General features: G+C 36.7%; 1 protein-coding gene and 1 long non-coding RNA gene across 6 annotated transcripts in view; one reads left to right on the top strand and one right to left on the bottom strand.

The window, feature by feature from the left end:
• The window catches only part of LOC116090237, a 34916-nt gene extending 9747 nt beyond the window's left edge, over positions 1-25169 (top strand). Inside the window, exon 3 of the long non-coding RNA XR_004118621.1 lies at positions 25007-25169. This is a non-coding gene — a long non-coding RNA (uncharacterized LOC116090237). The remainder of the gene's footprint in view (positions 1-25006) is intronic.
• Positions 1-25909, bottom strand: part of Fign (fidgetin, microtubule severing factor) — a 117533-nt gene that overhangs the window by 18454 nt on the left and 73170 nt on the right. The window contains exon 3 of one of the 5 annotated variants that reach the window (XM_031370441.1): positions 3905-4020. The exons of the other annotated variants lie outside the window; for them this stretch is intronic. The gene's annotated coding sequence lies outside the window, so the exon portion shown is untranslated. The remainder of the gene's footprint in view (positions 1-3904; positions 4021-25909) is intronic. 5 annotated transcript variants of the gene reach the window in all.

The raw sequence follows: 25909 nt of genomic DNA on the forward strand, positions 1-25909 counted from the left end.
AGATTTAGCTTGGCCTTTTTTTTTTTGAAGAGGACATATTGTACCCACCTCTAGGGAGAGGAGTTATTTTCATTACCAATGATTGATATGCTAAAATATGTATATGAATATAGAAACATCACTGTTTATACTATCAATAGAGCACACCCTAATTTATAACCTTATGCATTATAATTACATTCTCAGGAGTTGAATTTTTCTTAAAAATACATTAATAATATGTAAAGAAAGGTTTTTATTATGCATCCATGAAACAAACTTCTCATACAATAAGATAAAATATTTTTGCTTGCTAACAGCTTCCCAAGAGATGACTCAGTGAAACTGAAACAGTACTGTAGGTATTCTGAAACAACAAAAATTCATAAAGTGGGCAAGCGAGAAAGTACGCCTAGTACCAGTTTACACCCACCCAAGAGATTATGTTCAGAAGGACTCTGTTACTGGATGATCCCTCTTCCAGAAAACCTCTCTCCCTTTCTCCCAACCTCCCCATGTGTCCTAACTAGAGCAAATCAGGCTCCATATCTGACTTCGGCTTTCTGAATTGATGGGATCAGGAGATTTGAGACTTAAATTAATGACTTGTTTCATCTGATTTTGTGAAATGAACTCTTTGCAGTACAAAGGTGAGAAAAAAACATATCTCATTCTTGCCTCCAGAATATATATTCATATATTCTCCATATACCCTCCAGAACAAAATAATATCTTCCTGTTTTTTTAAGTCTTGACTGAATTCATATTCCCATCCATTACAGCATAAACAAGTGTATGAAACTATTAGAAATTCCATCTTGATTCTTTAAATGATTCCCAACTAGAGTTATAAAACAGATAAAAACTAAGAGAGAGATCCCTTTAGTGCCTTTGGAGTACCTTCTGACTGCCTTGAATAACTTCATTCATGAGCCATTTATGAATGTTTTTTGAAACATAATGCATGCCCTGGAAATTGGCTTTTTGTTGTTGTTGTCATTGTTAGTTCACAAGATAGAAACTAGAGGTTGTGCATGTTGAGTTACACCCTTGTTTCCAAGTAGTAGCTTTTTATGATCACATCTAAGAGTCTTCCTGGTGTGAAAACAGGAATACAATCATACTAATAGCAGGAATGGGGATCATTCTTTTGGTGACTTCTAAAAAGAAATTTCCATAATGTCAAACCTTTATCATTAATTATGGAGTTTTATTAGACAAAGAGAAACTAGTGAATATTTACTTTATCAGATTTATCACAGGGCTATGGAAAGCTGGTATAAAATATCTTGGTTTTATTTTCTAAGTTATGGAACATAGCTTGGGAAGACATAAAGATTACCACTGAGACTGATATACAAATACACCTACTGATGTATAAATGAAGAAATAGTTCTATCATGAATAATAGGACAGAGGTAGCAATGGGATGCAGGCTTGGTCAGGCAGGATTTTTGAACAAGGAGGATTTGTGTTTTAGCCTTTTGTTGTAAGGCTTGATAGCAGTCTGAAGATATAGAAAAATCATAGACATAGCTTGTAATTTTCAATAGGAATTAAGGATTGTCATTCTGCAAATATTTCAAGAACCAAGAATGCCTACTGTTGGCCTTACGATTCTTATCCACTATTCAGTTTAACCAGTTAGAAATTCCTGTGTTAAAAAAAAGAAGCTAACAGCAAATTTTTCCATATATATCTGGATGAGACAGACAAACAAGCAGTCAACCACAAATGCAGTCTGAGAATCCAATCTCTTTCAGTTAGGTTCAAATCATCTCAGGGTTAGATCCATCCTGCTCCCTCTGCATTCTGGCATGCTGGCTAGTGAACATCTTGTCTCCTCCCCATCTCCCTTTATAATTTTCATGTACCCTATCACTTATGAAAAGAATAGAAAACAGACAGAACATTGAAAACCTCAAAATTATAGTCTGAAGAAACAACACCCTAGAGTCTCTGCAACATGAACACTTACATTATTATTAGAAAAAAGTAGTGTTAGGGCCAGCCAGATGGCTGAGCCTCTAAAGAGACTTGCTACAAAGCATGAGAATCTAGGTTCCTTCCTCTAGTTCTATATGGTACCAAGGAGGGAACCAACACAAGAATGTTGTCACCTTCACATGCATGTTGCTGCACACACCTACACACATACGCGCCCACATATGACCCCCCCGATACAGAGACAGAGAGAGAAAGACAGAGACAGAGACAGAAGGACAGAGATAGAGACAGAGAGACAGAGACAGAAAAACAGAGACAGAGGGTCAATAGTGTGAATTGGTTAAACTGTTTAAAATATGGTAACTGCATTCATAGTCTATAAATCTTTGTGAAGGAGAGACCTTCTCTTCTAAATGCTGGGAATTACAATTCCCTACACTGTTGGAGCTTATAATTTATTTTTAGAGGAGTAAACAAACAAAAGGTAATGCTAAACCTTTGACTAAGGAGCACTTAATAGAGAAGCATATCTTGAAAGCCGAATAAATTTTAATCTATTACGATACACAGAGACAGGGCTCCTGCTTGAGAAAAATCAGTAAAGATCACAAATGCTGCAGAGTGTTTCTGGCACACTCAGGCAAATGCGTAGCCTGATAATAGTTTAAAGACAGGATGGGAGTGGGCATCTATGCCTGCAGTGGGATGGGGGTGGACAGGAAGCTTTGCATGAAATGACAAAGGAGTTAAATATCTAGACACTACCAGACTGCCAACATACAGTGTGGTCCTGGTCTGCTCTTTAGTAATTTATGAATAATAACAGTATGGTGGATCGGATATTAGAGAAATGGAAGACATTCTTACACTTTAACAAAAAGAAGGGAGATAGTGGAGGAAACCTTTAAAGATACAGTCCCAAGGATAAGCTAACCAATTAAGATTTGAGCAGAGAGAGCAAAGAGGAGGAGCATTCTATGGACTCCATTGTAAAAACAAAAATAAGTGTAGACAGCTGCCAAACAGTAACTAGAGAAGTTGTGGTAAGTGTTACAGTTAATCCTAGTGAGGGATGGCTATCATCTTATACATGGTAGAACAGATCCTGGAGATCTAAGTGATGGGAGACACAACAGAGGTAAGAAGTGACTAAGTAGAGAAATGGAACAGAATCCTGACTTAAACTCAAATTTAAGGAGCAGGCAATAAGGACCAGGAGGTCTGCAAGAATATGCTGCCATAAAAGACATCTAGGAAAAATATTTCAAAGCCAGAATATTTGTGTGTGTGTGTGTGTGTGTGTGTGTGTGTGTGTGTGTGTGTGTGTAGAAGTCAAGTAGAATTCAAATGGAAATCAGAAACTAAGGAATCTAGAACTGAAAACATGGGGTGGGGGGTGGCACACCTCCAGAGTGGTCAGAAGTCATTTTGAGTTGATTATGAAAGAAATGAATTCTGAGAAAGTGAGATGACTACCCAGAAGAATCTTCCCCATAAACACAGTAGGAAAGATAGTAGCTTTTAAAAGAGGGCTCTTTAGACAATAGTAAATCACAGGTTTTGGTAGACATGTGTAAGTCTTCATCATTACCCTCCATGACAGCATCAAATGGTGCAAAACTCAGCCTAACATTTTGGGTCCCACCAAACAGAGCCATGACCATCAGATTGTGCATTTTCTGCTTGTCTTCTAGCTATAGATAGAACTGAGTAACTGAGGCCCAGAAAGCTAAATACATTAATCATCTAGCTCTTGTTGGGAACCTTGTGAACCTAGGTTCTAGGCTATGGGAAGGAAGACGGACATGATAAAAATGAGGTACACAACTGAACAGAGGCCCATGAATGATGGATGATGTTGAGTTCCTAAGACAGAAGCAGAATCAAGATTTAATGTGTCAAATACTGAGGTTAAGAGTGTGCTGGTAGGTGCTGTGGGCACGTGGCGTAGATTCTTTTAGATTCTTTTCTATCTTACCTTAAACATGTTTATGAGGCTGGTGTCACTTCCTTTTCTTTTGGGGCTTGTCTGCAGACTCTTGCTCTTTCCCACAGTCTTTTTGCTATAATCCCAATTCCAGGCAAGTGAACACACTGGACATGAGGAGTATAAAGGTGAAAGAGAATGTACAGACATCAAGAAGAATATATCACCACAAACAGAAAAGCACAAGGAAACCATAGTTCAGAATGAGCCTTGTGCTCAAACAAGAACAAGGCTAGAGAAATGGGCCTTCCTGACAAAGTCATTCTTATCTTTAGAAAATATGGTACCAAAAGAAGAGTGAGGAGTAGCAGATGCCACTAAAATAACTTCCTAAGACATTCAAATTTTAGGGTGACCCATAGTTTTTTAAGAACTATGTTATAATGTATGGGAAGCAATGACAACTGCTGGGAAGACATCTTTGTCTAAATATTTATGGTATTTTAACGTGATCGAGTTATGATGTATTTACAAAGTTAGACACTGAGCAAAAATGTTAAAACAATTACAATCTCAGGAACACAGGAGAAGCTAGGTTCAAATTTGGAAATGTGTGACTGCATGGCTGAGGCTGATTTACACCAATCATTTTTCCTCAGTAGTCGTCTGCTCACTGCATAAGGGTTTAGCATGTGGTTTAATGGAATGTCATATCAATATCCCACTGTGTTTCTCTTCATCAGTGGCCTCTTTGCCTTAGTGAGAAGCTGGGAGAACCTAGGATACTTTGAGATGTCTGGATGGTAGACATGAGAAGAGCCCTTCATGGAAGGAAGCTCAGTGTTATTTGTGAAGGGAATTCCAAGTACCTGGCACATGATATGACAGGATGGCATTGGCTCCAAAGTGCTCACATCCTTTGGACACTCAGGTTCTTCACACTGGGTAATGAGAGTTCTGATACAATGGATGAATGGACCCTCTACATCCTGGGTCACTTGTTACAACAAAGATGGATGTCATGATATGTATCAGTAGTTAACTGGACTCCAAACTTGAAAGAGACATCCTAGAGACATCCTTTTCAATGGCAGAACTCTTCTCATTAAGACAAAGAGGCCACTGACAGGGAGCCCAGTGGGGGACCCATAGGATGTTCTTTTATACCATGTGGTAAACCCTCATGCAGCTTGAGGACAAGTAGTGGGGAAAATGATTGGCATGAGTCAGCCTCAGCCACGAGGAAGATACAGTTTCACAGAGGAAGATGCATTTTAGTAGCATTTACCTAGGAATCACCATAATAAGCATGTTCTGAAGGCCATTTCCCATCTAAAACCACTCACCAGTCTAAACCTACAAAGTTGCTACAAGCACCTAATGAGTTAACAGTATGATGTAACAGATAGCTGGCTGCAAAACATGGGAGGAATCAGGACAAAGACTGAAGGTTATTCATACTGTTTTTAAAGTTTTATTTCTCTACACTTCTCCACCCAAACCTAGTGGACAAGCGCATCTTCATTCTCAGTTTAACGTTTGTCTACTTTTATTTTTAGTGAGCAATTACAATATGCTTTCTAGGAAATGGTAAGGAGCCCATTTAGAAACAATGAAACAAACAAAAGTCTCAACAGGTATGTTCCAGACCGTCCAGGCTTTTACCCACATACCAACAAAATATTTCAAGTCATACTCTAGTAAGTGGTTGATGATTTACAGAATGTAGGGAAAGAGTATATCTCTACAGGGAATTTTAATGTAGAATTATGGAAAGATCCAATGTTCTTAGTTGTTGGAAGAATAAAATTAGAGAAAATAGAGAATATTATCTAGTTTCCAGAAACAATTTTTATACTATTCACAGTGTTATGTTATTAATTTTTTTCCCAAGATGAAATACCTTTAAAAATCTTTTCCTATAAAAATACATTTTCTTCACAATTATCAGCTATGCTGAAATGTCATTTGGCTAGCCTGACCACAGTGGGCTTAAAGGTGAGTGTATGTGTGAATTATTCTAGGTTTGAGCCTGACACTCCTCTTTTGTGGGGCCTTAGGCAAAAAAATTTAACTTCCAAGAAAATTGTATGGAAGACTAAATGAAATGATTACAGGAAAACACTAGTATATTTTACTCTTTAAAAATTATTAATACTAACAAGGTTCTCTGATGTTCCAAGGGAACTTAAGACAATAAGAGGAAAGCAAATCATGGCCACCCAGACTTAAGAATCGTAATGCAAAAACACTGTGATGTTTGCCCTGTTAATGGGTGATTATAAGACATGTAATGTTTCCTAGCCCTGCCAATGCTTAGCTGTGATTAAAATAAAATTTCCAAACAACTAGAGTTATTGCAGCATGAAACTCTGGATACTTGGATAGTAAAGGAAATAACAATCACAACCAGCTAGCATATCTACACTTCCTAAAGGCCAGACGCTCTTTTAAGTGCTTTAAAAACTTATAACCTTCTGTTTCTTACCACCGTACCATTACCCCCATTCTCTGAATTGAAAAGAAATAAAACAAAACACAACTATGATAGGGAAAGCCTGAGTGGCCAGCCACACCACACAGTGCACCAGTGGAAGCCTGGCCCTGAAAGCCTGGCAGGCTGGCTCCGGGATCCTAACTGTTCCTCTCCCTGTTCATGTATGATCACAACTGTCTTCACATCTAGGGACAGTACCACATGGCAGTCATTTCAAAATCTTTCCCACTCACAGGCACCTTGGCTTTCTCACTGATGTAGTTCCAGTTGAGCAGAGGTAGATTTGGTACCACAGTACCTTTTTAGACTAAGAATGTCAAAATTAGAATTTTTGCCTACAATTTTCTTCTGATTCCTTGTCAGTTGTCTATTGAAGGCCTTCTGGCTCTGGGACTCTTGTCTAACAATTCAAAGTTTCAATGCTGGCCCAAATATCACTTTAGAGTGTCCAAACCAGATACCTTATTGCCCCACATGGGAGAATAGAAGACTTGCAACAAGAATCATGGAGCACTTCCGGGCTTTTGAGATCTTCTCCTCCTGCCCTACAGGCCAAGTATTAGCAAGGATTCTCATTCACCTTTTATAAAAAAGTATGGTCACCCTCTCCACTTTAATGTGTCAGTAGAACAAGGACTCTCCGATTTCCTATTTACTTTACTATGTGGGCTCATATGTATGTGATTGTGTCCTTATGCTCTTAAGTTACAAATTTATTAATTTTAATTTGGCCAATACAAAACTACAAATAAGTGTCTGTTATATATCCTTATTGAGCAGTGACATCATTTAACATTAAATTTCTTTGTATTTATTACGTATATTATCATTGTATTCCTTGTAAATCTTTGAAGTTTTCATATTGTAGTGTTTGTTTGGGAACTTTCTGTCTTTCTATTTCTGACACGACTGAGAGCATGCCCTATGTCCTAATGTCCTACTAATTCTCGAGAACAGAATTGCTCATACCTTATTCCTCCCTGCATGCATTTTCTCTGCTGGCTTTGTTCTTCTTACACCACACTATCTTTTCTTTCCTGGTCTAATTGTACTCTGTTCAAGCGGCAAATAGTTGGTTCTCTCCTAGATTATGGAATTCTTGGAGTCAGTTAATTTTTTTGCTCTGGTCTAGGGTACACATGTGTGCCTATCAAAGTCTCATGAACCTACAACAATGATACTACTGCAGTATAGTCCCAACAAGAAGACTTGTTGTAAGTAAATGATTGTGACAGGGCACAGCATTCCTTGAAGGGAATGTAGATACCAGCAGCACACATAGAATATGAGAACAGAGTCTGTAACACTGGTAAGACTTGCTGAGGTAAATGTGGTTCTTATTCTATTAAATCAGAGTTGCTGGGGGATGTTAAGCTAAGGCTGTGTTCTTGATTTTAGGGTTCTCAGAATACATGTGCAGTGCATTATGCCTAGAATATGTGTTCAGTGAATGGAAAAAAGAAAAAGAGAATAGATAATAACCGTCAAACTACTGAAAACTCACAGAACTGAATTTCCATGAAGGACAAATGTTGCTATTTACTTATATATTTCTTCTCTTTAAAAAAATCAAAATAACACATAATTTCTATTAGTATACACTATCTGTATACATAACTTCAAATGCACACATCTGTTAGTGTGTAGTCTTCATAAACAGAAAATAAAGTTAAGTCTTGGCAACATTTCATGGGCACTGTATGATTCATCTATATATGTAACAGGAATGCTACAAAGAACCCAACCTATATAGTTACAATTATTTTTAAATATCAAAAAGCATGCATATGATATTCATATATATAGTTTAAATCACATTCTGTTCTACTTGTAAAACTGCTCTCATAGGGTTTATACTGTGGCTGGAACACATAATCTTGGATATGTAATGCTTAGAGGGCCTTTTATTTCTAAGAGCAATGATATATGTGTTCTCAGGAAGTCTAAAGAGTGTTATAGAGTTGTACAGTACTCTCCTGCAAGGATGATGCACACCCATCATTGTAGGTGATCCCTTAAGATATGTTTTAGCTCGCTTAAGAATACAGCTTGCTATTTGTGCAAGCTTAATTTTTACATTTTTCTTGCAGTGTAAGGTCATCTAGTTAGATTAAATTGTGAGTTGTAACACACACAGTTAAAGCCACAACTGCCTTCTTCCCAAAGATTATAATATGTGGTCAGGTTACCTCACAATAAACTGTTTCTATAGACATTAGATGGGAAGTGTATTCTCTAGTTCAAATAGAACACTAGGAAAATATTTAAAGACATTAGAAGAAAATAAACTACACTATTAAGTGGAATTTACCAAAAAAAAAAAAAAATCATAAAACAGGCATGCATCCCTCTGTGTGCATGTAAAATTTATATATACACATTTCCATGCATCTATATTAATATATATATATACAGTTGAGTCAAGAAAAAAAAATGAGAGCTAGTATGTAAAGTAGCTGCTTCGTAACCTGATGACGTCAGTTCAATGTCTAGGACTCACATGGTCATAGGAAAGTACTGACTTCTATAAGATGTCCCCTGATTTGTACATGTGCCATGACATGCATCCCCCCACCACTGCACATAAGAGATAAACTTACAAAATAAAGGAAAAACAAAAAATTATTAGATAAAGGCTAAATTCAAATAAGAAATCTGATTTATCTAACTATAAACAAATGCTTACTAACGTACTATTGTGTCCCAGTCCCAGGTATTATAGATCATTCTCAAATAAAATAGGAACCATTAAGGAAAAACACAAGGAAACGGTAAGTACAACTAGCTCAGACTAAGCTATTGTGGAAAATTTGCTTGAGAATTGGAAAGAGACTCTACTTTCTCAATCTTCACCTCCCTGATGAGTTCAATTCTTCCCTACCCTTCTCACAAATCTAATTGCAGCAGTTTTAACTTTGCCTGATAAATTACACATATCCTTTGATAGCAAAGAAAATCAAACTGAAGAAATGTCCACACTCCTGACTTCTGGCATTGGAGATTTAATGGTTACTTATGTCTCCACGGTGACTCTCACTTAGAAGAGATAATGCATGTGAAGAGAGACAAAATTGTAGGTTCAGTCATATCAAAATGTGATTTATGCCAAAATATATCTGAAAATGTCAACAATTTGCAGAATAAATGACAACTTTTAAACTCCTCAAAGGAGGAGTGAATTCTGTAATTATTTCACTTTTTTTTCCCCTTTTGCTTCTAGGATGGGAAGCAGTCTTGTATATATACAAACAGTGTTGAAATTTTTATTTTTCCTTGAGCAAGCTTGGGACTTTAATAAGATGCTATAATTCTACAGACCAACATACATCTTAGTGTTTTTACCCTCCTGGCATATTTTTGGTATGATTTAACTTTAGTCATAAAACATATTAGATTGAAGTGTTGCAGATAGAATTTCAAGTAAACAAAGCAGGAGCAGAAAGCACATGGCCTCTGTGTGCCGGGAGCTCCAATAGACAATCATCTGCAAATGGACAACTTTAATTCGATTCCTGGCACCATTGGCCGTGCTGAGAATTCTCCTATCTCTTCACATCAGGGGTTTGCTCTTTTAAGCACTGCTCCCTGAAGGGAAGGAAAACTAGAGAGAGAGGACTTCCAATGACCCTGCACAGATGAATGGATATGTCGATGGTGAATATTGGTTCAGCTTTGAAATGGAATCCTGCAGTGGACTTGCTTCTCAGGTCCTCCTCGGCTAGTCTAGGTGTTGCTGAAGAAGTGTGAGCATGGATCTTCAAAAGATCAAGATAGAGACCCAGAGGGAAAGAACACAAGATAAAGAAAGACAAAAAAATGCTTTTTAAAAATTAATGATCAGTTAAATGTTGGGGCAAGTCAATTCTCTAGTAGCATGTGAGAGAGTATTCTCTCTCTTGATTGTGGGCCCTTATATTTAATGCTTGGAACTCAGGAAGGTAAATTCCCAAACACTAATTGCTCAGTCAATTGGTAAGGTAGTGTCCATCAGACTAGTCTTAGAGAACAATTACACACTGAACTGAACACTAAGCACTTCAAATCCTCTTATTCTTTGTCCTGACACTATCATAATGAAAGCATACCAGACACAAGCAAAGGACAGAAACACCAACGCCATCTTGCTTGGCAGATGAGCACTTCAGTTACTAATCACGTAACTGGGTAGACACAAAGACTGCCCGAGTAACTGTGGAACACATTTATTTTCACATACTAGATGGTTACTTTTCATTCAGTTATCAATCAATCAATTAAGCCATGACATGATGTAATTTTCTAATCATATTAATATTCCTGCTTTTATGACTATTGGACTCACAGCACATACATATCAATGGGACAGAAGTGTAATTATTTAAATATGTTAGAACATATTACATCTCCAAGGCTGTTTCCTTTATGAGTTTTCCCTCCTCTAAAAAATATCTAATTTAATTGTAAGGAAGAAAGTATATTAAACAGCATTATAACCCTCCAGTAAGCAAAACTGATTTGTTTTCACAGCTCCCAAGAACTGTGGAAAGATTGTATAGATCCTCACTTGAAATTAGCATTGTTTGCTTGTTACTAAGAATAGCAAGAGAGAAAACATGGTTCAGAAGGAGGAAAAACATGCAAAATGGAAGCAAAATATTTTAATTTTGCTCTCTGGTGATATTTACCCAAGAAAATTGAAAATAAAGACACACTGGGAACTGTTCAACATCTCTAAAAGATGATTTTGCCATATTTTCAATGAGAACTTAGTTTTCATATTTCTCTGTGCCTTTCTTTTCGGAACTTAAAGAATGCCATTAGTGACCACATAAAAATTCCAGAGAAAAGCTAAATACGCTAAATACATGTTGCAATCCATAATTATGGGGTGTGATTGCCTTAAAGGTATACTACTGCACTGAGCATAGCAAAACCTGCCAACTTGACCAAGTCCCATTGGATCTGTCGAAGGGAAAGTCAGTCAGGTGGTGCAGTCACCATTCCAATGGTGCTTTGTGTCCCACAGTTCTCTCAAGTCACAGAAATAGCTCTTCAGATTGCATTTCTTTATTATATATTAAGTTACATTTTCAACGGCATCCTAAAAATTCCAAGACTCTTGTTCTCTACCACCACCACCCCCAGTCTCCAGTGGGGAAAAAATCGAACACATATACAATCAAAAGCAAAACAAAACACAAAAACCAAAAAACCATTCTCACCATTAGGAACTAACATGCAAAAAGGTATTATTTTTCACATACGGTCAACCATTTTTCATCCAGTAAGATTTGTACTTTGTCTAACGAGTATGGGTCAGTGGTAGATACTTGCCAGGCATTCATGAAATCCTGGGTTCCATCCATATTAAGTCAAAAAAAAAATGAAGGGGAAAAATCTTTTTCCTCTCAACTCTACCTGTATGTTAAAAATCTTTCATTAGTTTCTTTTACAATTCATGAAGCATTTGAGTAATATTGGTGTAACATTCTAACATTTGTAAATATAAGTGTGTATATATGTGATTATTTTATGCACAACGTTGGGTAGGTTGACATGTGTCCTCTACTGAATTGTCACTCTCCTTTCTTTCCTTAATACAGCAGTCTTCAGATGCCCATTGTGGCTTCCTTAAGCAGTTTTTCCTAGGAAGTACCATATATGGGCATACACAGTACATTCTTACAGCGGGTTGCAGGGTCCTCACATTCTTTGTTTTCATTGTTTCTCCACCATACTTTTTTTGCAAGGAAAAAGGGTAAGCATTTGAAACAGAGATTTACACAGCAGTTAGCTCATGCTGGCCTCAACCTAGTCCAGAATGACTGCCAACCTATGTTCTTCCACCTGCCTCCACTTCCAGAGTGCTCAGATCCCAAGTTTTCACAACCATACCTGGCTTATTTTCATTTTCCAAATGATAAGGTTTTACAGAATTTTTCTACTTGCTTTAGGATTAACATATTGTTCTATGATGCTGTTTTTAATCATAATCATTCAACTTTAAACAAGCTCACAGGAAACACAGAACTGGAAAAAGCCACCACATTCAACTAAGAAACATTTCACAATTCTGTGAGAAGACAGCCAGAATCTGATGTTGATTTCCAATAATGTTTGTGAAAATTTCCCTTGTTATTTATTTCCACATTCTATTTCTATAGAATACACTTGCCCTGCCCTTATTTCTCCCTAGCTTATATAGATGTACATGTGTCTACAAATGTATTTCTACTTTTAACTTTCAACAAATTTTATTTATATTTGTTATCCCAGTAAACAAATAACCATTTATCACAACTAAGTATACTTTATATACTTAAGAGTCAAAACTTCAAATGTAATTCAATTTATTTTCTCCAGTTTTATGTGTTTTTATATATTTACTTTTTTTTGAGACAGGGTTTCTCTGTTTGTAGCCCTGGCATGGCTTCATCCAGGTGGCTTCTGGAGGTGCCAAGTATTGTCAATGGAGCTTACAAGAGAGAATGCCTGTTTAGCATAGTGTAGGGTAAATAGATCTCCATCTGGATTCACAGTGCAAATTAGTGAGTTTCACTCTGGCCTCAGGTTCCCTTCAAGTTTGTTTGGAAAAGCTAAAACCGTATAAAGATATAAAAGGAAACCAAAGTTTCTATGATTGATTAATCATCCAGATTTTTATATTTGGCTTATTTCAGAGTTTGGATACCCTAAAGGTGAAAAAAAGAAAAAGAAAAAGCAAAGCAAAGCAGAGAAAATCTCAGCAACATTTTGGAATATTAACTATCAAAAGTCAAGTTGTAAGTTCCAGATTTTAACAAACTGGAAGGAATCTGGAGGCCATCAGTTTGGGTCTTTACAGTATCAAGAGCCTGCCCCCTAGTCCCTGCAGCACAGTCATAGTAGACAAAGCCTGAGAGCATGGGCTCCTGGTTCAGTGCAGGGAATATGCCCTTACCATAATTTGGCACCGTGTATCTTTTTAGAACATGAAACTTGGCCATGGTTTGTGGTTTACTCGGACAGCACTTGCCCATTATATTTGAGGCCCTGAGTTCAATCTTCAGTATCCTGACTACTTTCCTTTTCTTTTCGCTTGTATTTTCTTTTGATTATTTATAGAGCCATTTTCTTTATACACTCAACATACTGTACCATGTTCACAATTTCAAAGAAGTTAGAGAAAGAGAAGAAAACAGGATTATAGTGGCCAGAAGTCCTAGAGGTTGTACTTTCTAAAAATCAAACAAATAAAATGACCATCTGGAGCATAAAATATTCCTGTTAGAACTCTAATAGAAGCTGTCTATGTTGGTGGAAGTGGGGATAAACTTACTACTCACATGGTTTTTAACCTCAAACCTAGTAAAGATATCTAATGTTCAGTGGTTCCAAAAGCAATATTCTTCAGACCACTAAAGTGAAGGTTTTCAGCAGGATTCATGTTTATGCATTGTGCTGCATTTTGGTAATAAAGAACATTGTCAAACTACGTTATTGGTCTATTACAGAATCATCATACACCCACGCAGACTAATACAGGCATTTGCTTATTGTCTTAGGTGAAATAATGTTCTGACTTCAAATGCAGGTCACCTGGGAATGGCTGAGTGATGACTTCCTGGTGTGTAAAATGCCCAGTGAGAGTTTGTTTTCCGAAAGTACATTTACTTTACAGTCATTATAGTGCAGTTTCGCACACTGTCTAGGTTGGTGCTAACCACTAGCACCGTAGAAATCCAATAAAAGTAATGAGTGCTTCCTAAAACCTTCCAGAAATACCTGTAAACCCTGCCTAATATTGACACCAAAGCTATACATACAATGAAAAAGCCAGAGACGCAGTTCTGTTAACAAGTTGTGGTGTTTGCTCAGCGATCCAATGACCTGATTCTTACTTTAGCTAAGTTTAGGTTCCCTTTATATCTAAGATTTCATGCTAAGAAATTGTGAGAACACAGTAAAAGGGAGACAATATCATGTGTACCTTGCATGAGACTGAGCAAAATATTTCGGTCTGTGTGAGTACTCTGAAGTAGGATAGTTAATAATGTATAGTAGACTTAACCATGGATCCATCCATAATTCTTATATTCTCAAAAGCTGGTACTAAATATAGTTTATGTTGGTAACATGGTAGGTTTATAATTTTTGTATATAGTATAAAAGAAAAAAGAAAGAAAGAAAACGCTTTTGTATTTAATAGCATCAAAAAGAATAAGACCCTTAGGAATAATGATATAAAAGGAGAACAAGTGTACATTTTAAAACTATGAAACATAGTTGGAAGAACAGTAAAGAGGATTCCAATTATGGGAAAGGAAAGAAAACTATACAGTTATGCTCATATATGGAAAGGGATAATACTGTCGGGGTGAGCATTAGCTTCAGAGTAATATGCAGACTTGACCAAGCAACTCCTCTTAAAATGCAAGCTCATTTCTTCACAAAAGCGTAACAATCTATAACTTCATGTGAAATTTTAGAAAGCTAGAATAGTCACCATGGTCTTTACAAGAATAGAACAAAGGAAGAGTCATGCTTTTCAATTCTGAAACTTACTATGAAGCATTGATAATCAAGGCAGTGTGTTACTGGCATGAGGTTAGACAGATCAATAGGCTACAATTAGATGTGTAGAAATAAAAGCACATTATGGGTAGCTGATTTTCTACAAGAGAATGAGGATCTGTCAATGGAACAAGAATCGTCTGCTCAACAAATGGTGATGAGACCCGTATATAGTTCTAGCTAGCTCATGCAAAATGGTGAAGACCCACCTTCAATCACAAAACAAATGACTGAAAAGGATCACACACTTAAAAGCTAAACCACATATACAGTCTCCTTTAGAAGAAAACATCCCCACGGAGTTACCTATCAAGAAACTTGCGTAAAGGATGGAGACCACCTCCAGCTAAATGATATAATAGTAGCATGGAACATGGGTTCTGAGATAGAACTACCTATGAGAAAAAAAGACACATGGTATAGATCCTTCGCTCCACAAATACCTCAAAGGAAGTGTACAATAATTACTCTCCACTTCTCTGTTAATCAGAGGTCCAAAGCTCTTTAAATATTTATGGCAACCTTCCCATTTAACATTATTCTTGCCTCTAAGAATAAGATAGCAGTTATTTGTGACTCTATCATGTAAATAAATCTAGAACATAGACTGTTCAGTCATTTAACAACTTCCCTTGTATCATATTTATCTATAAAGTTATTATAGAGAGCATTTGGGATAAATGTCTTCTGGTAAGTGGATGGAGGGCTTCCTTTTCTAGCTGTTGAAATTTTACCATATTGTCCAATCAAGAACATTAGAGTTTTTATAAATCAAGCTGCTGGTAAAATGTATTATACAAATGGCTCATTGCAGCACTTGGACTTTGAATATGCCCGTCTGATGGCAGCCTCATTTTGTTAACTAAAACTAAATTTACTCATGTGCTATATATTTTAAGATGAACCACAACCCTTTGTTCTATGCCCCAAGCTTCATACAGGAGAAACCCAATGACACATTTAATGTTTTGAAATTGTATAAATTTCATGGAAAACATAGATGGAGGTCATAGGAGCTCAAAACCAGAATTCTCATTTATACTCTCAGCAGTCCCATTCCTGGTATGCACAAAATATTACAATGATAGAATCTTAAGACTCTAGTTTGATTTGAGAACAGAAAAAAACTACATCATATTTCAGTGAAAAAACAATTAAAGTAGAATACTAAGAAAATAAATTTAGTTATTGTTATTTTCAAAGATTATCATATATATATGCAACATCTAGCCAAATTTTTCATTAACATCAGCAAAAATTGTTACTAACATTTAATCAGTTTATGCACCATTTTACCAAAGCAGGATAAATGGGATCATCACTGTCTCCAGTGACAACACACTGATCTCACATTAATTTGATTGAAGGTGGCTTGCCAACATGTCTCACTGTCTCCATTTGAGAGCACTCAGATAAGAAAAACATAGTGATGTTTAACAGATAGGCCTGGTGACACAATAGAACACAACTCATTGAAGAAGTGTAATTATAGTGATTACTTCAGAAAAGAGAGCAGATACATTGATGGGAAGAAGTAAATATTGCCACAATGATGGGAGCCTAGGCCCTTTCTGGTGCAGAGACAGGTATTCTAGACAACGCCAACTGAGCAATAAGAGCATACAAAGCTGTCCACCTTAAAAATGTGATGGGACTAGAGGTTGCAAAATGCCTTAAACCGATTTCCCAAAGTGCCTGAACAAAGGTTCCTTTGTTTGGGGGTTAGGGGGAATTCAATATAGCAAATAGATTAAGCATACAGCTAAATTATACTTCCAAAATTAAATCTAATCCAGGCACAGGCAGTAGGTAAATTTGCCCCTAAGGAGCATAATTTACAAAAGGCTTTTTGAAGCTATTATTTATCAAGCATGGGCATCACACACCTATTCTACCTGCACTTGAAAGGTAGAGGCAGCAGGATCAGAAGTTCAAGGACTGTTTCAGATACCAAGTGAGTTGTAAAACCAGGGTGAAAAGAAGAGACACTGACTCAAAGCACACACATATGCATATGCATACACTGATATACACACAGATGAACACACACACATATGCACATGCACACACATAGTGATACACATGTGCATGTGCATGTATGAACACACACACACACACACACACACACACACACAAGTCATTTTGTTGCCTCTGAAAAAATAAAGAGTGCCAAATTAGTTCTCTTTGGTAATAACAGCATTCTGTTATTATACTTGCAGTGGGAGCTCATCTCTGTCAGTAAGTAGGTCTACATAGTCTCCCAGCACCATGCACTGAAAGAACTTCATGTAACAAAAGTAGTGAAAACAACCTCCACCAGTGTTTAGATAAGAGATCCAGAAAGAATGAAAAGCAGAGACTGGAAGGGCCCCAGAGCCTGCTGACAATAAACCTTGACTTGTTCCCAAAGAAACAAAATCCCCGTCTTCCTCACATCCCACCAGTTGGTGACTAGAGGGGGACTAGAACTTCACATCCCTGACTCCCAGGGGTGACATTTCCATTGGAACCAGAACTGCATCAAACTCTCTAAGAGCAAATACTAAAAACTATATGTATGTTTGTATTGTTAATGTCAAAGATACTTCAAACTCATCTGCATCACCTTATTTGGCTGTTTTCTGCTCTTTTTGAGATGCACAGATTCTGTGGATATGTAAAAAGTCAGAAAAAATAATAGAAAGGCTTGTGGTGATTTAAATGAGAATGTTCCCCCATAGTCTCTGGCATGTGAATATTTGGTCCCCAGTAGGTGGCACTGCTTAGAGAAGCTGAGATGTTATGACCTTGTTGAAGGAAGTAGTCACTGGGGGTGGGGGGAAACTTTGTGCTTGTGGTTCACTATATGAGCACTGGCTTCCTACTAAGGCCTTCCAGCCGATATTTCACCATCATAGACTCTAACCCTCTGGTTGGAGAACATATGCTCAAATAAAACTTTTCTCTATATTTTTCCTTGATTATAATGTTTCATCACAGCAGTACAAACGTAACTAATACACAGCTTGGAAAGGAGTAGTTGAAACTCTAAGATAGAAAGAAATGTGGGAGCCCAAGAAAGGAGGACTCAAGAAAGTGTCATGAGAGGAGAGAGAAACAACAGAAAAACAAAACAACAACAAACAAGGAGCTTGTGATCCCTGTCCTCTGGCTGGATGCACCAGATGATTCAAATTTCAGTCCTTTGAGTTTATTTTTGAAAAGAATGAAAAATGGTGAATTTCATTTTCAAAGAAGCATGACCAAATTTCGTACTAAATGTCTTGGATGATTCTGTTATCACACTAAATTTATTGACTTTTGTTTCTTAGCAAATTCTATTTAACACTGAACTATATGTAATCTGGGCCAATTCTTAATGGGCTATTCCATTCATCAACAATGGATGAGCTGTGTTTTATAACTAGACCAAAGTCCATTATCTCATACACTGATATCTGAAAGTTCTCAGAGTTTTTTTGTATCCAAATGAAAGTACAATTGTAAAGAGAATTCTCCTATACCACTGAATAGCATCACTGCTAAGAACACTGGGGCTGGCGGGAGACAAAAATCCCACCTACTTTCTACAATATCCTCCAGTATACCACTCTCCCTATTTAATGCTTGATAACTGAGACAGAGCCTGTGATCCCTGTTCTCAGGCTGGATGCGCCCGGTGATTCAGAAAGTCACTTCCCATAGAATGCTTCCAGGAGTTCTGACACTTTTTTCCTTCCTTTTTCTCCTTCTAAATGTCATGTCTGCGGAGCTTATATAGGAAGCTTTCTATTGCTGAAAAGAACACTGTGCAAGCCCACCAGGGGGATAAAACTCCTAGAGCTAATGAGCAGAAGAGTCCATTGCTGACTTGAGACTGCTAGCAATGTGTCCAGGCACCTCACTGAAAAGACTGGCCAGGACATTCTAGGTAGTACATAAGCCCTATGGTCTCTGCTGCCTCAGCCTCTGTCCTGGTGACCTGTTCATCTGCTCTTAGGTAATGCACATTGTCCTGGAAAGATGATGCTCTTTTTCTTTATGTTAGTAGCTTTGGGGGTAATCCATTAAACAGCATGGATTACCAGAATTAAAGGCAAAGGTAAAAAGGGCATGAATAGTAAGTTTACACGAGGAAATTCAGAAGATGACAGAACATAAGTAACTGGAGCTTATCCCTGTTGAGCATGAGAGAAAATCATTTATTAAGTACTAATTTGCCCATCACTTATCTCATTAAACCGTATTGCCACCCTGACAAAAGGAGTTTAAGGAACATTATAGCCTGCAGTCACACAGCTAGGAAGTAGAAGAAGCAAAATTTGAAGACAAATTCGATTTCTCTGTCCAGATATATTTACTGTGTTACATTACACAAGCTGAGGAGGGAGTGGACACAGAATGGCAAGGAGACTTGAGATTGAATAATTTGCTGTTAAAAATTCTTTCATGGAAAAGCTGATGTTCTTAATTCTAATTAGGATTATTGATGTATTACATTTTTAAAGTAATATAAAAGGAACCTCTGTTATTAAATGATCATATGTATATATATATAATATATATATATATAAGACATTTATATACATATGTTATATTAGATAGTATTTGTGTATCTTAAATTCTTCTATATGATTGTCACATATTGTCTATTTCATATTTTGTCTTTCTTGCTGGTAGCCAAGTCTTGTTTCTAGAAGGCATAAGAAAAAAAAACTGGTTAACCAAGCTAGCAAAGTTTGGTGGTCTTTGTAAAAGGAAAGAATTGACCTGAGAGTAAGGACTGTAGGGTTTTCCTATGAGTAAAGTACACAGGCTTTAGAAAGGGGGTGTGTTTTGCAAAAGAAAATTTCATGTTTGGATGTCTAGTTCTATCAGATAGGTAAATAGACTACAAAATTTTGGGTTTTATTCTCTACCAATGTGTGACTTTATTTTACGTTATTTCAATATAGGAACTATGGAAACAGGTTTTGCCCTATAAATTCTTAACTGTGCAAGACAATCTATGTTTTTTAAGTTGGGCTCAGTGGAGACCAAGACAGTATCAGCCCCTCAAAGGATGGATAAACATTGTAGTTAATTATATTTTGGCAAAAAATAAAAATGCCATTTCTTTTCTTTGCCATTTTTTAATTGATGGCTGGAGTTTGACTTAGTTTCAAAACAGAAACATCTAGTGTTCAAAAACTCGTAATCTGGGAATTTTACCATGGTTGCAGAAGAGTGATAAAGTTAGGAGAGTGCCTGACAAAGGTATCCCAAAGAGTCTGCCAATTTTTATGTTCTGTATGCAATAACAAAGGTACTCCTTTCAAAATTAGAGCTAACATTTGCTAAAGAATGTGTATACCACTGGCACTTGGCTGGTGACCATTGGTCTCAAACAGCTAGGAATAATATTGTCGCTCAGTATTTCTGGTATGGTTGATAAAAAGGCTTCTGATAGTAAGTGCTTATAGTGTAGGTAAACAGATTGATGATGTGTAATGACAGATCATGGTATTGTTAATGGTAAGACATTCAGGGAGCTAGAGATGTCCAGAAATTTCTAAAGCTCCATTTTAGAAGTATTTAATTCAAGAAAAACATACACCTTGTGATATATACTTCCTAAAAGCAAACGGAAGCTACTAACTGAGAAAATTCAGTTATTCTTCACGGACACGTCCAATCACTATTGCCATGCTTCCAGTTAAGCAGTCCAAATTGCCTAACACTTTGGTAATGAGTACTTGGCTGTGTTTGAATGGAGGTCATCTGCCCACCCCGCCCCCAATTCACAGCTCAGGTCCCATTTAGAGCACATAGCTTGGTGTCCTTTGCAAAGAACACCAATCAAGATACAAAATAACATTTTAGCAAATAATCTTGTCACAAATTCCATTACACGGTAAAAGCTAAATAAAAAATAACAGCTTTTCTGCCTGTATTTAAAAATTTAGATCACTTAGTGTCAGGCAAATCAGAGAAGGGAATTCAAGAAAAGCAGAGAGGATGGCAGAAACATACCCATTAGCAAACAGGCTGCCACCAAATGAAAAGTGTTTAGAACACTCACTGAAAATTAGCCTATTGCTTAGGAATTGGATTTCCCCATATAATTATAACTTTTTTTTCTACAAAATAAGATAACTTGACTGTTCTCAAGTTAAATATATGTAAATATACTCATCCAAACAGGAGCAGCTGCATAATATCTCAGTTTAAACATTTATATGGTAAAAAAAAAATACCTGTTTAGGTTAATTAGTATATATTACACTTAAGAGATTCACTTAATCTGGCTTGCCTAAGAAAAAATGAAAATGAGGTATGAAACTTTCCCTTCTCATACCTGTGCCCCACAAATGCACTAATTTTAAATTTCTATAAGCTATCATTTCTCTATTTGCTGAGTACATCTTATTTGTCCCCACTTATAGAAACTCTATCAGTTTCAGGCACATTACTCCCTAAAGGTCTGAAAATAGAATTTTGGAGAAATGAAGAAGCAAACACCAGTATGTGCAAGACTTGATCAATTACTATATTGCAAAGGAATAGTAAGTGAGTTGGCCTTTGACCTAAATATCTTGATCACACATTCTTCCTCTGGCACATTATTTTTATTAGATGTTCACATTAAATGAACACACATTGATTTGAAAAGAAGTTTATGGAAAATAAACCAAGGCACCTATTCCATAATAAGCTTAAATGTATTAAATAGTTATACAAATAAATGGCCACAAAAAAAAACCTGTGAAGACATAAACTTATTCAAAGACATCCTCTAATGACCTCAATTGAGCAGTAACCCAGCTCTAGGAAACACCTCTTAGTCCACTCCATGATAGCTTCTGGAAGCCTGAAGGTAGGAACAACTAGTGAAAATGTCCACTCAGTCTCATGCCTTCTTTCTATCGATGTTTAAGGTCTGTCTTTACCCACACGGTGCATTGTGGTTGGAATCAAGAGATATTTCAGAGCCAGATTTTCGACTCCAAACTTTGACCTCACCATCATCATCTTCTGACTTCTTCCAATTCAATTCATCTCTCTGGCCCACGATTTTTTCATCTGCAAAGTGGTACCTACCACCTTATAGGTTGTTTTGGAAGGTTAAGTAAGCTAACATTTGTAGCTTACTTAACACAACTCCTGGCACATGGGAAGTCCTCAATATGTATCAAATGTTCTATCATATATTTTAGCAAGTTCTGTGTGCTTCTTCTTTCTGTTAAAATGTCACCTTACTATCAAATAACAAAACAGCTTAATAGAAGAAAAATCTGTTGTTTTAATACTAACCCAAAAGTAATGTTTTACTTTATTTGAATTTCCATCTCTCATTGCTTATGTTAAAAACAAAATTGTGATTATAGCATCATCTTTTTCTAGAATCAGATACTAATTTTAGTGTATTTGTGATTTATTGATTACCCCAAGACATTAGTATTAATATTTCAAAATATGATTGGCTAATGTTTTGTGTCAGAATATCATCTATTTAAAGTACTCAATTTTAAAATATTTATATGATCTCAATCTATCCAAGGTATTTCAAACCCTTCACCAATTAAGCCTTATGTGTGTTACCAAAGTGAAAACGGGGTAGGAGGGATTGTGACTACAGAAATTTAATTGTTTTCCTAGAGTTCAAATATACTTTCAGATCATTTTTTTGCCTGTTTCTCATATTTTAACAATAACAAAGAACACTGTAATTTTTTTATGGTTCTTGTCCAATGTCAGCCAAATAATCCCTGATTATGGACTTAGGTTTGCATAAATGTCTGTGTAGCCAGAGCCAAGTATTAATAGGAATAGAAGAAAAATCTGAACAGTGCAGTGCTCAAGGGGCTCACTCTGAAGAGGCAAGGCACTTGACCCTGGAATAATCTTGAGGATTTAGAGAGAAGGAAAAGAGGAGCTTTCCTGTCGAGCTTCATTAGTGGGCCCTCTTCCTCCTCTCCATGCTGATTTCAATCCCTTTGTAGAACTAGTACATTGATTGCAAGACTGAACCCTGTATAATCACTCATATTCAAAAGCAGATTTATCAAAATGATCAAGAGTATCTTTTAAAATCTAATTGTTTACAGGCAAGAAGAACCTAATGACCCAGTGTGAAGTTCGGGATGGGTTTGGGATTTTAAAAAAGTCCATTATTAATGAAGATGCTGAAGGTTAATCAGGATTCCACTCACCCTCAAAAGTATCAGCAGTGTATTCTACTGTTGTTTGTTTTTATAGGTTCTCAAATTTTGTCATTCTATTTTAAAATGAAAAAAAAAAAAGGAAAAATATGTGTGGCTATCTTATTAATTCACTAGTTGGTGTATGCGTGTTCCTACTCAACAAGCAGTATGAGATTGGATGTGGTTGATAGCCCACATGGCTTCTAGTCATCAATTTAGTGAGGCTCTTCTTTCTACCAGCCAACAGAGATTAAAAAAATAATAATAAAAATAAAAAAAAATAAAGGAAAATTTGACTACAGAGACAAAATACAAATTCACATGCTATCAAATTATCTTAGATTCTGTGATAAAAGGTGTAACCAGAAGAAGACAATAACATGTGTTGAGTTTTCAGTTGACAAACCATAGACGCATTTGGAAACATCATGCATGCCAAACCCACTCCACACTCTTAGTCTCTACCAGTGTTCTGACCAACAGCCTTTATCACTAATAGTTCCTTTACACTGCACTGAGAAAATAACCACATCTCTATAATTCATTAGTTAAAAAGCCATTTTCATATGCTGTATTGGAAAACAGGTTAGGCTCCAGGGCCTTGAGACTGACACTCTTTGTTCCACAAATATCTCAGTGACTCAGAGATAAAAATGTTCTTTAATTGTGAATGATTATAATGCCTTCTATAATGAAACGGCCACTACCCCACACGAAAACTCCATGTCCAGATCGACGTTTGCAAAGATAAGTCCCTTTTCAAAACACTGCAGGCAGGAGGGGCATTGTGGGTTTCATTAATATCCCGGAGGTACTTAGAACATAAGTGCCCTGAGCTAAGGACTGGTTCTTTCTTCAAGACCTTTTGCAACGAGTCCTTTAGTCATTCATATTGAATCAAGGTTGAGAATGCTATTTTGAATTAAATGACTCAGATTAGGAGTGAGCAGAGTTCTTTTTGCAAGTCATCAAGCACATCACTAGCCTTGGCAAGCAAACATAACTCCCAAGTCTGTTCGTGTACAAAGTAAATAACTTCATTACCTCCTGAATATATGACTCCATTGCTGCTGACTTTTAACCCTTAGGGACTTCTAACTTAGAGAGAGATACAATTTTAACTTTATTCTTGATATTGATACATGGTTACCATATACTGTTCATTAGCTATCAAGAGTCACAAATAGCCAGAGCTATCAGATAAGTGTTATGAAATGTCACCCTAAGTCAAAGACAGACTGGAAGCGAAACTTCTGCTTGTAATACAATTATGAGAGAATAAAAAAAACAGGAAAATAACCCCCCCCAAAAAAATAAAACTTGAAAGTTTGCAGGTCTGCTCAGAGTAGTGAGGTTTTAGAGCAAATCCTTAGTTGTAGTTCACAAAGTCAGGCTCCAATCCTGTAGGGGTTCTTCAGGCTAAACTTCTGTTGTGTGCTATGCCTGAATAGAATTGGCTGTCTCCACCTCCCCAATGAGAAAAACTGGGGCACGAGGTATGGCAAGCATGTTTGGGTTCGAAATCCACTGGGGTGTCAGAAGCTAAACTACACAATCATTAAAATTGCTTCTATTGGGCATTATTTCTGTCTCTTTCATCAATAAGGAAGCAGGCAGGCCCCTCTGTACTATTTCACAGGGTAGGGATGCTTGCTGGAGCTAGATTGTCAAGAGCTGCTTTTTAAAATAGCAGTGCCCTTATCATAGTAAAACTGGCCTGCTGAGTCCAAAGGGAAGCTGGCCTCATCTGCCTTTAGAGCCTAAGAAGAATTTAAAATGTAAAGGTACTTGGTGTGATTCCAGCTGTTGCCTACTATAGATACTTTTAATATCTACTCTTTATTGATCTGAAGGTATGTGGATAAGCAGATATATGCTGTAAATGGAAAATAGAAAGCCATCTTTAAAAGTCCAATAGACTGAAAGCAAACAATAAGAAACCTGTATTTTTCTTTTGTTTAGGCACAGAATCTGACTTTTCCTGGACCCCACCCCAGCAGGGAAGGGGAAACACAAATGGGCGGCAAAGGCACCTCTCATTCCTTATGATGATGAAGGGAGAGAGACTTCCAGAAGGAAGAAATGGTCTTCATAAAGGCAGAATATAAAGCCATTTTCATGTGGAGTCTGCTTTTCTCTTAATCCACAACATTTTATTCATTCCAGTTTGATACTACCATAGAACTCTATTGTAACAGACGTTGTCTCTTTCAACACATCTAATTAGCAGAGATAATACAAATCATTCTTGAAGTAGTAAAATACTGATCTGAAAATAGACAGTAATAACTTTCAATGAAAAATAGTGATAAAAATGCATAGAATGTGTCATAAGAGACATTCTCTTATAGCCTTGGGAAGAGGTTAAGGATCAGAATGGCATACACACACAAACTCACACATGTGCTTGCACAGAGAGAGAGAGAGAGAGAGAGAGACAGACAGACAGACAGAAAGAAAGACAGTGAGGAGACCAACACAGACATAGACACACAGAAGCCCAGAGACAGAGATTGAAAGAGAGTCTTACTGAGACACAGAAAATGAATCAGATAGATTCTTATGTGAAGCTGAAAACTCAAAAATTCTACAGCAGTCAAATAAGACACAAAATGTTGCTAATTAACAGAAGCCTGCATGTGACCAAATGAAATCTTCTAAGCTGGACACTATGGTTAAGACAGAATCAGAGTCCCTTAGGCATTTTAAGAAAGAGCCTAAGGAAAATCATTCATCCCTAATGAAAAGTTTCACAAATATGCAAAAGACAGGGGAGCCAGATTGTATTCAATTGAAGATTCTGCAAATGATATATGTAATGATATATGTTATATATATATATGTATATATATATATGCATATATA

Source organism: Mastomys coucha, unplaced genomic scaffold (genome assembly GCF_008632895.1).
Source record: "Mastomys coucha isolate ucsf_1 unplaced genomic scaffold, UCSF_Mcou_1 pScaffold15, whole genome shotgun sequence".
Taxonomy (NCBI): domain Eukaryota; kingdom Metazoa; phylum Chordata; class Mammalia; order Rodentia; family Muridae; genus Mastomys; species Mastomys coucha.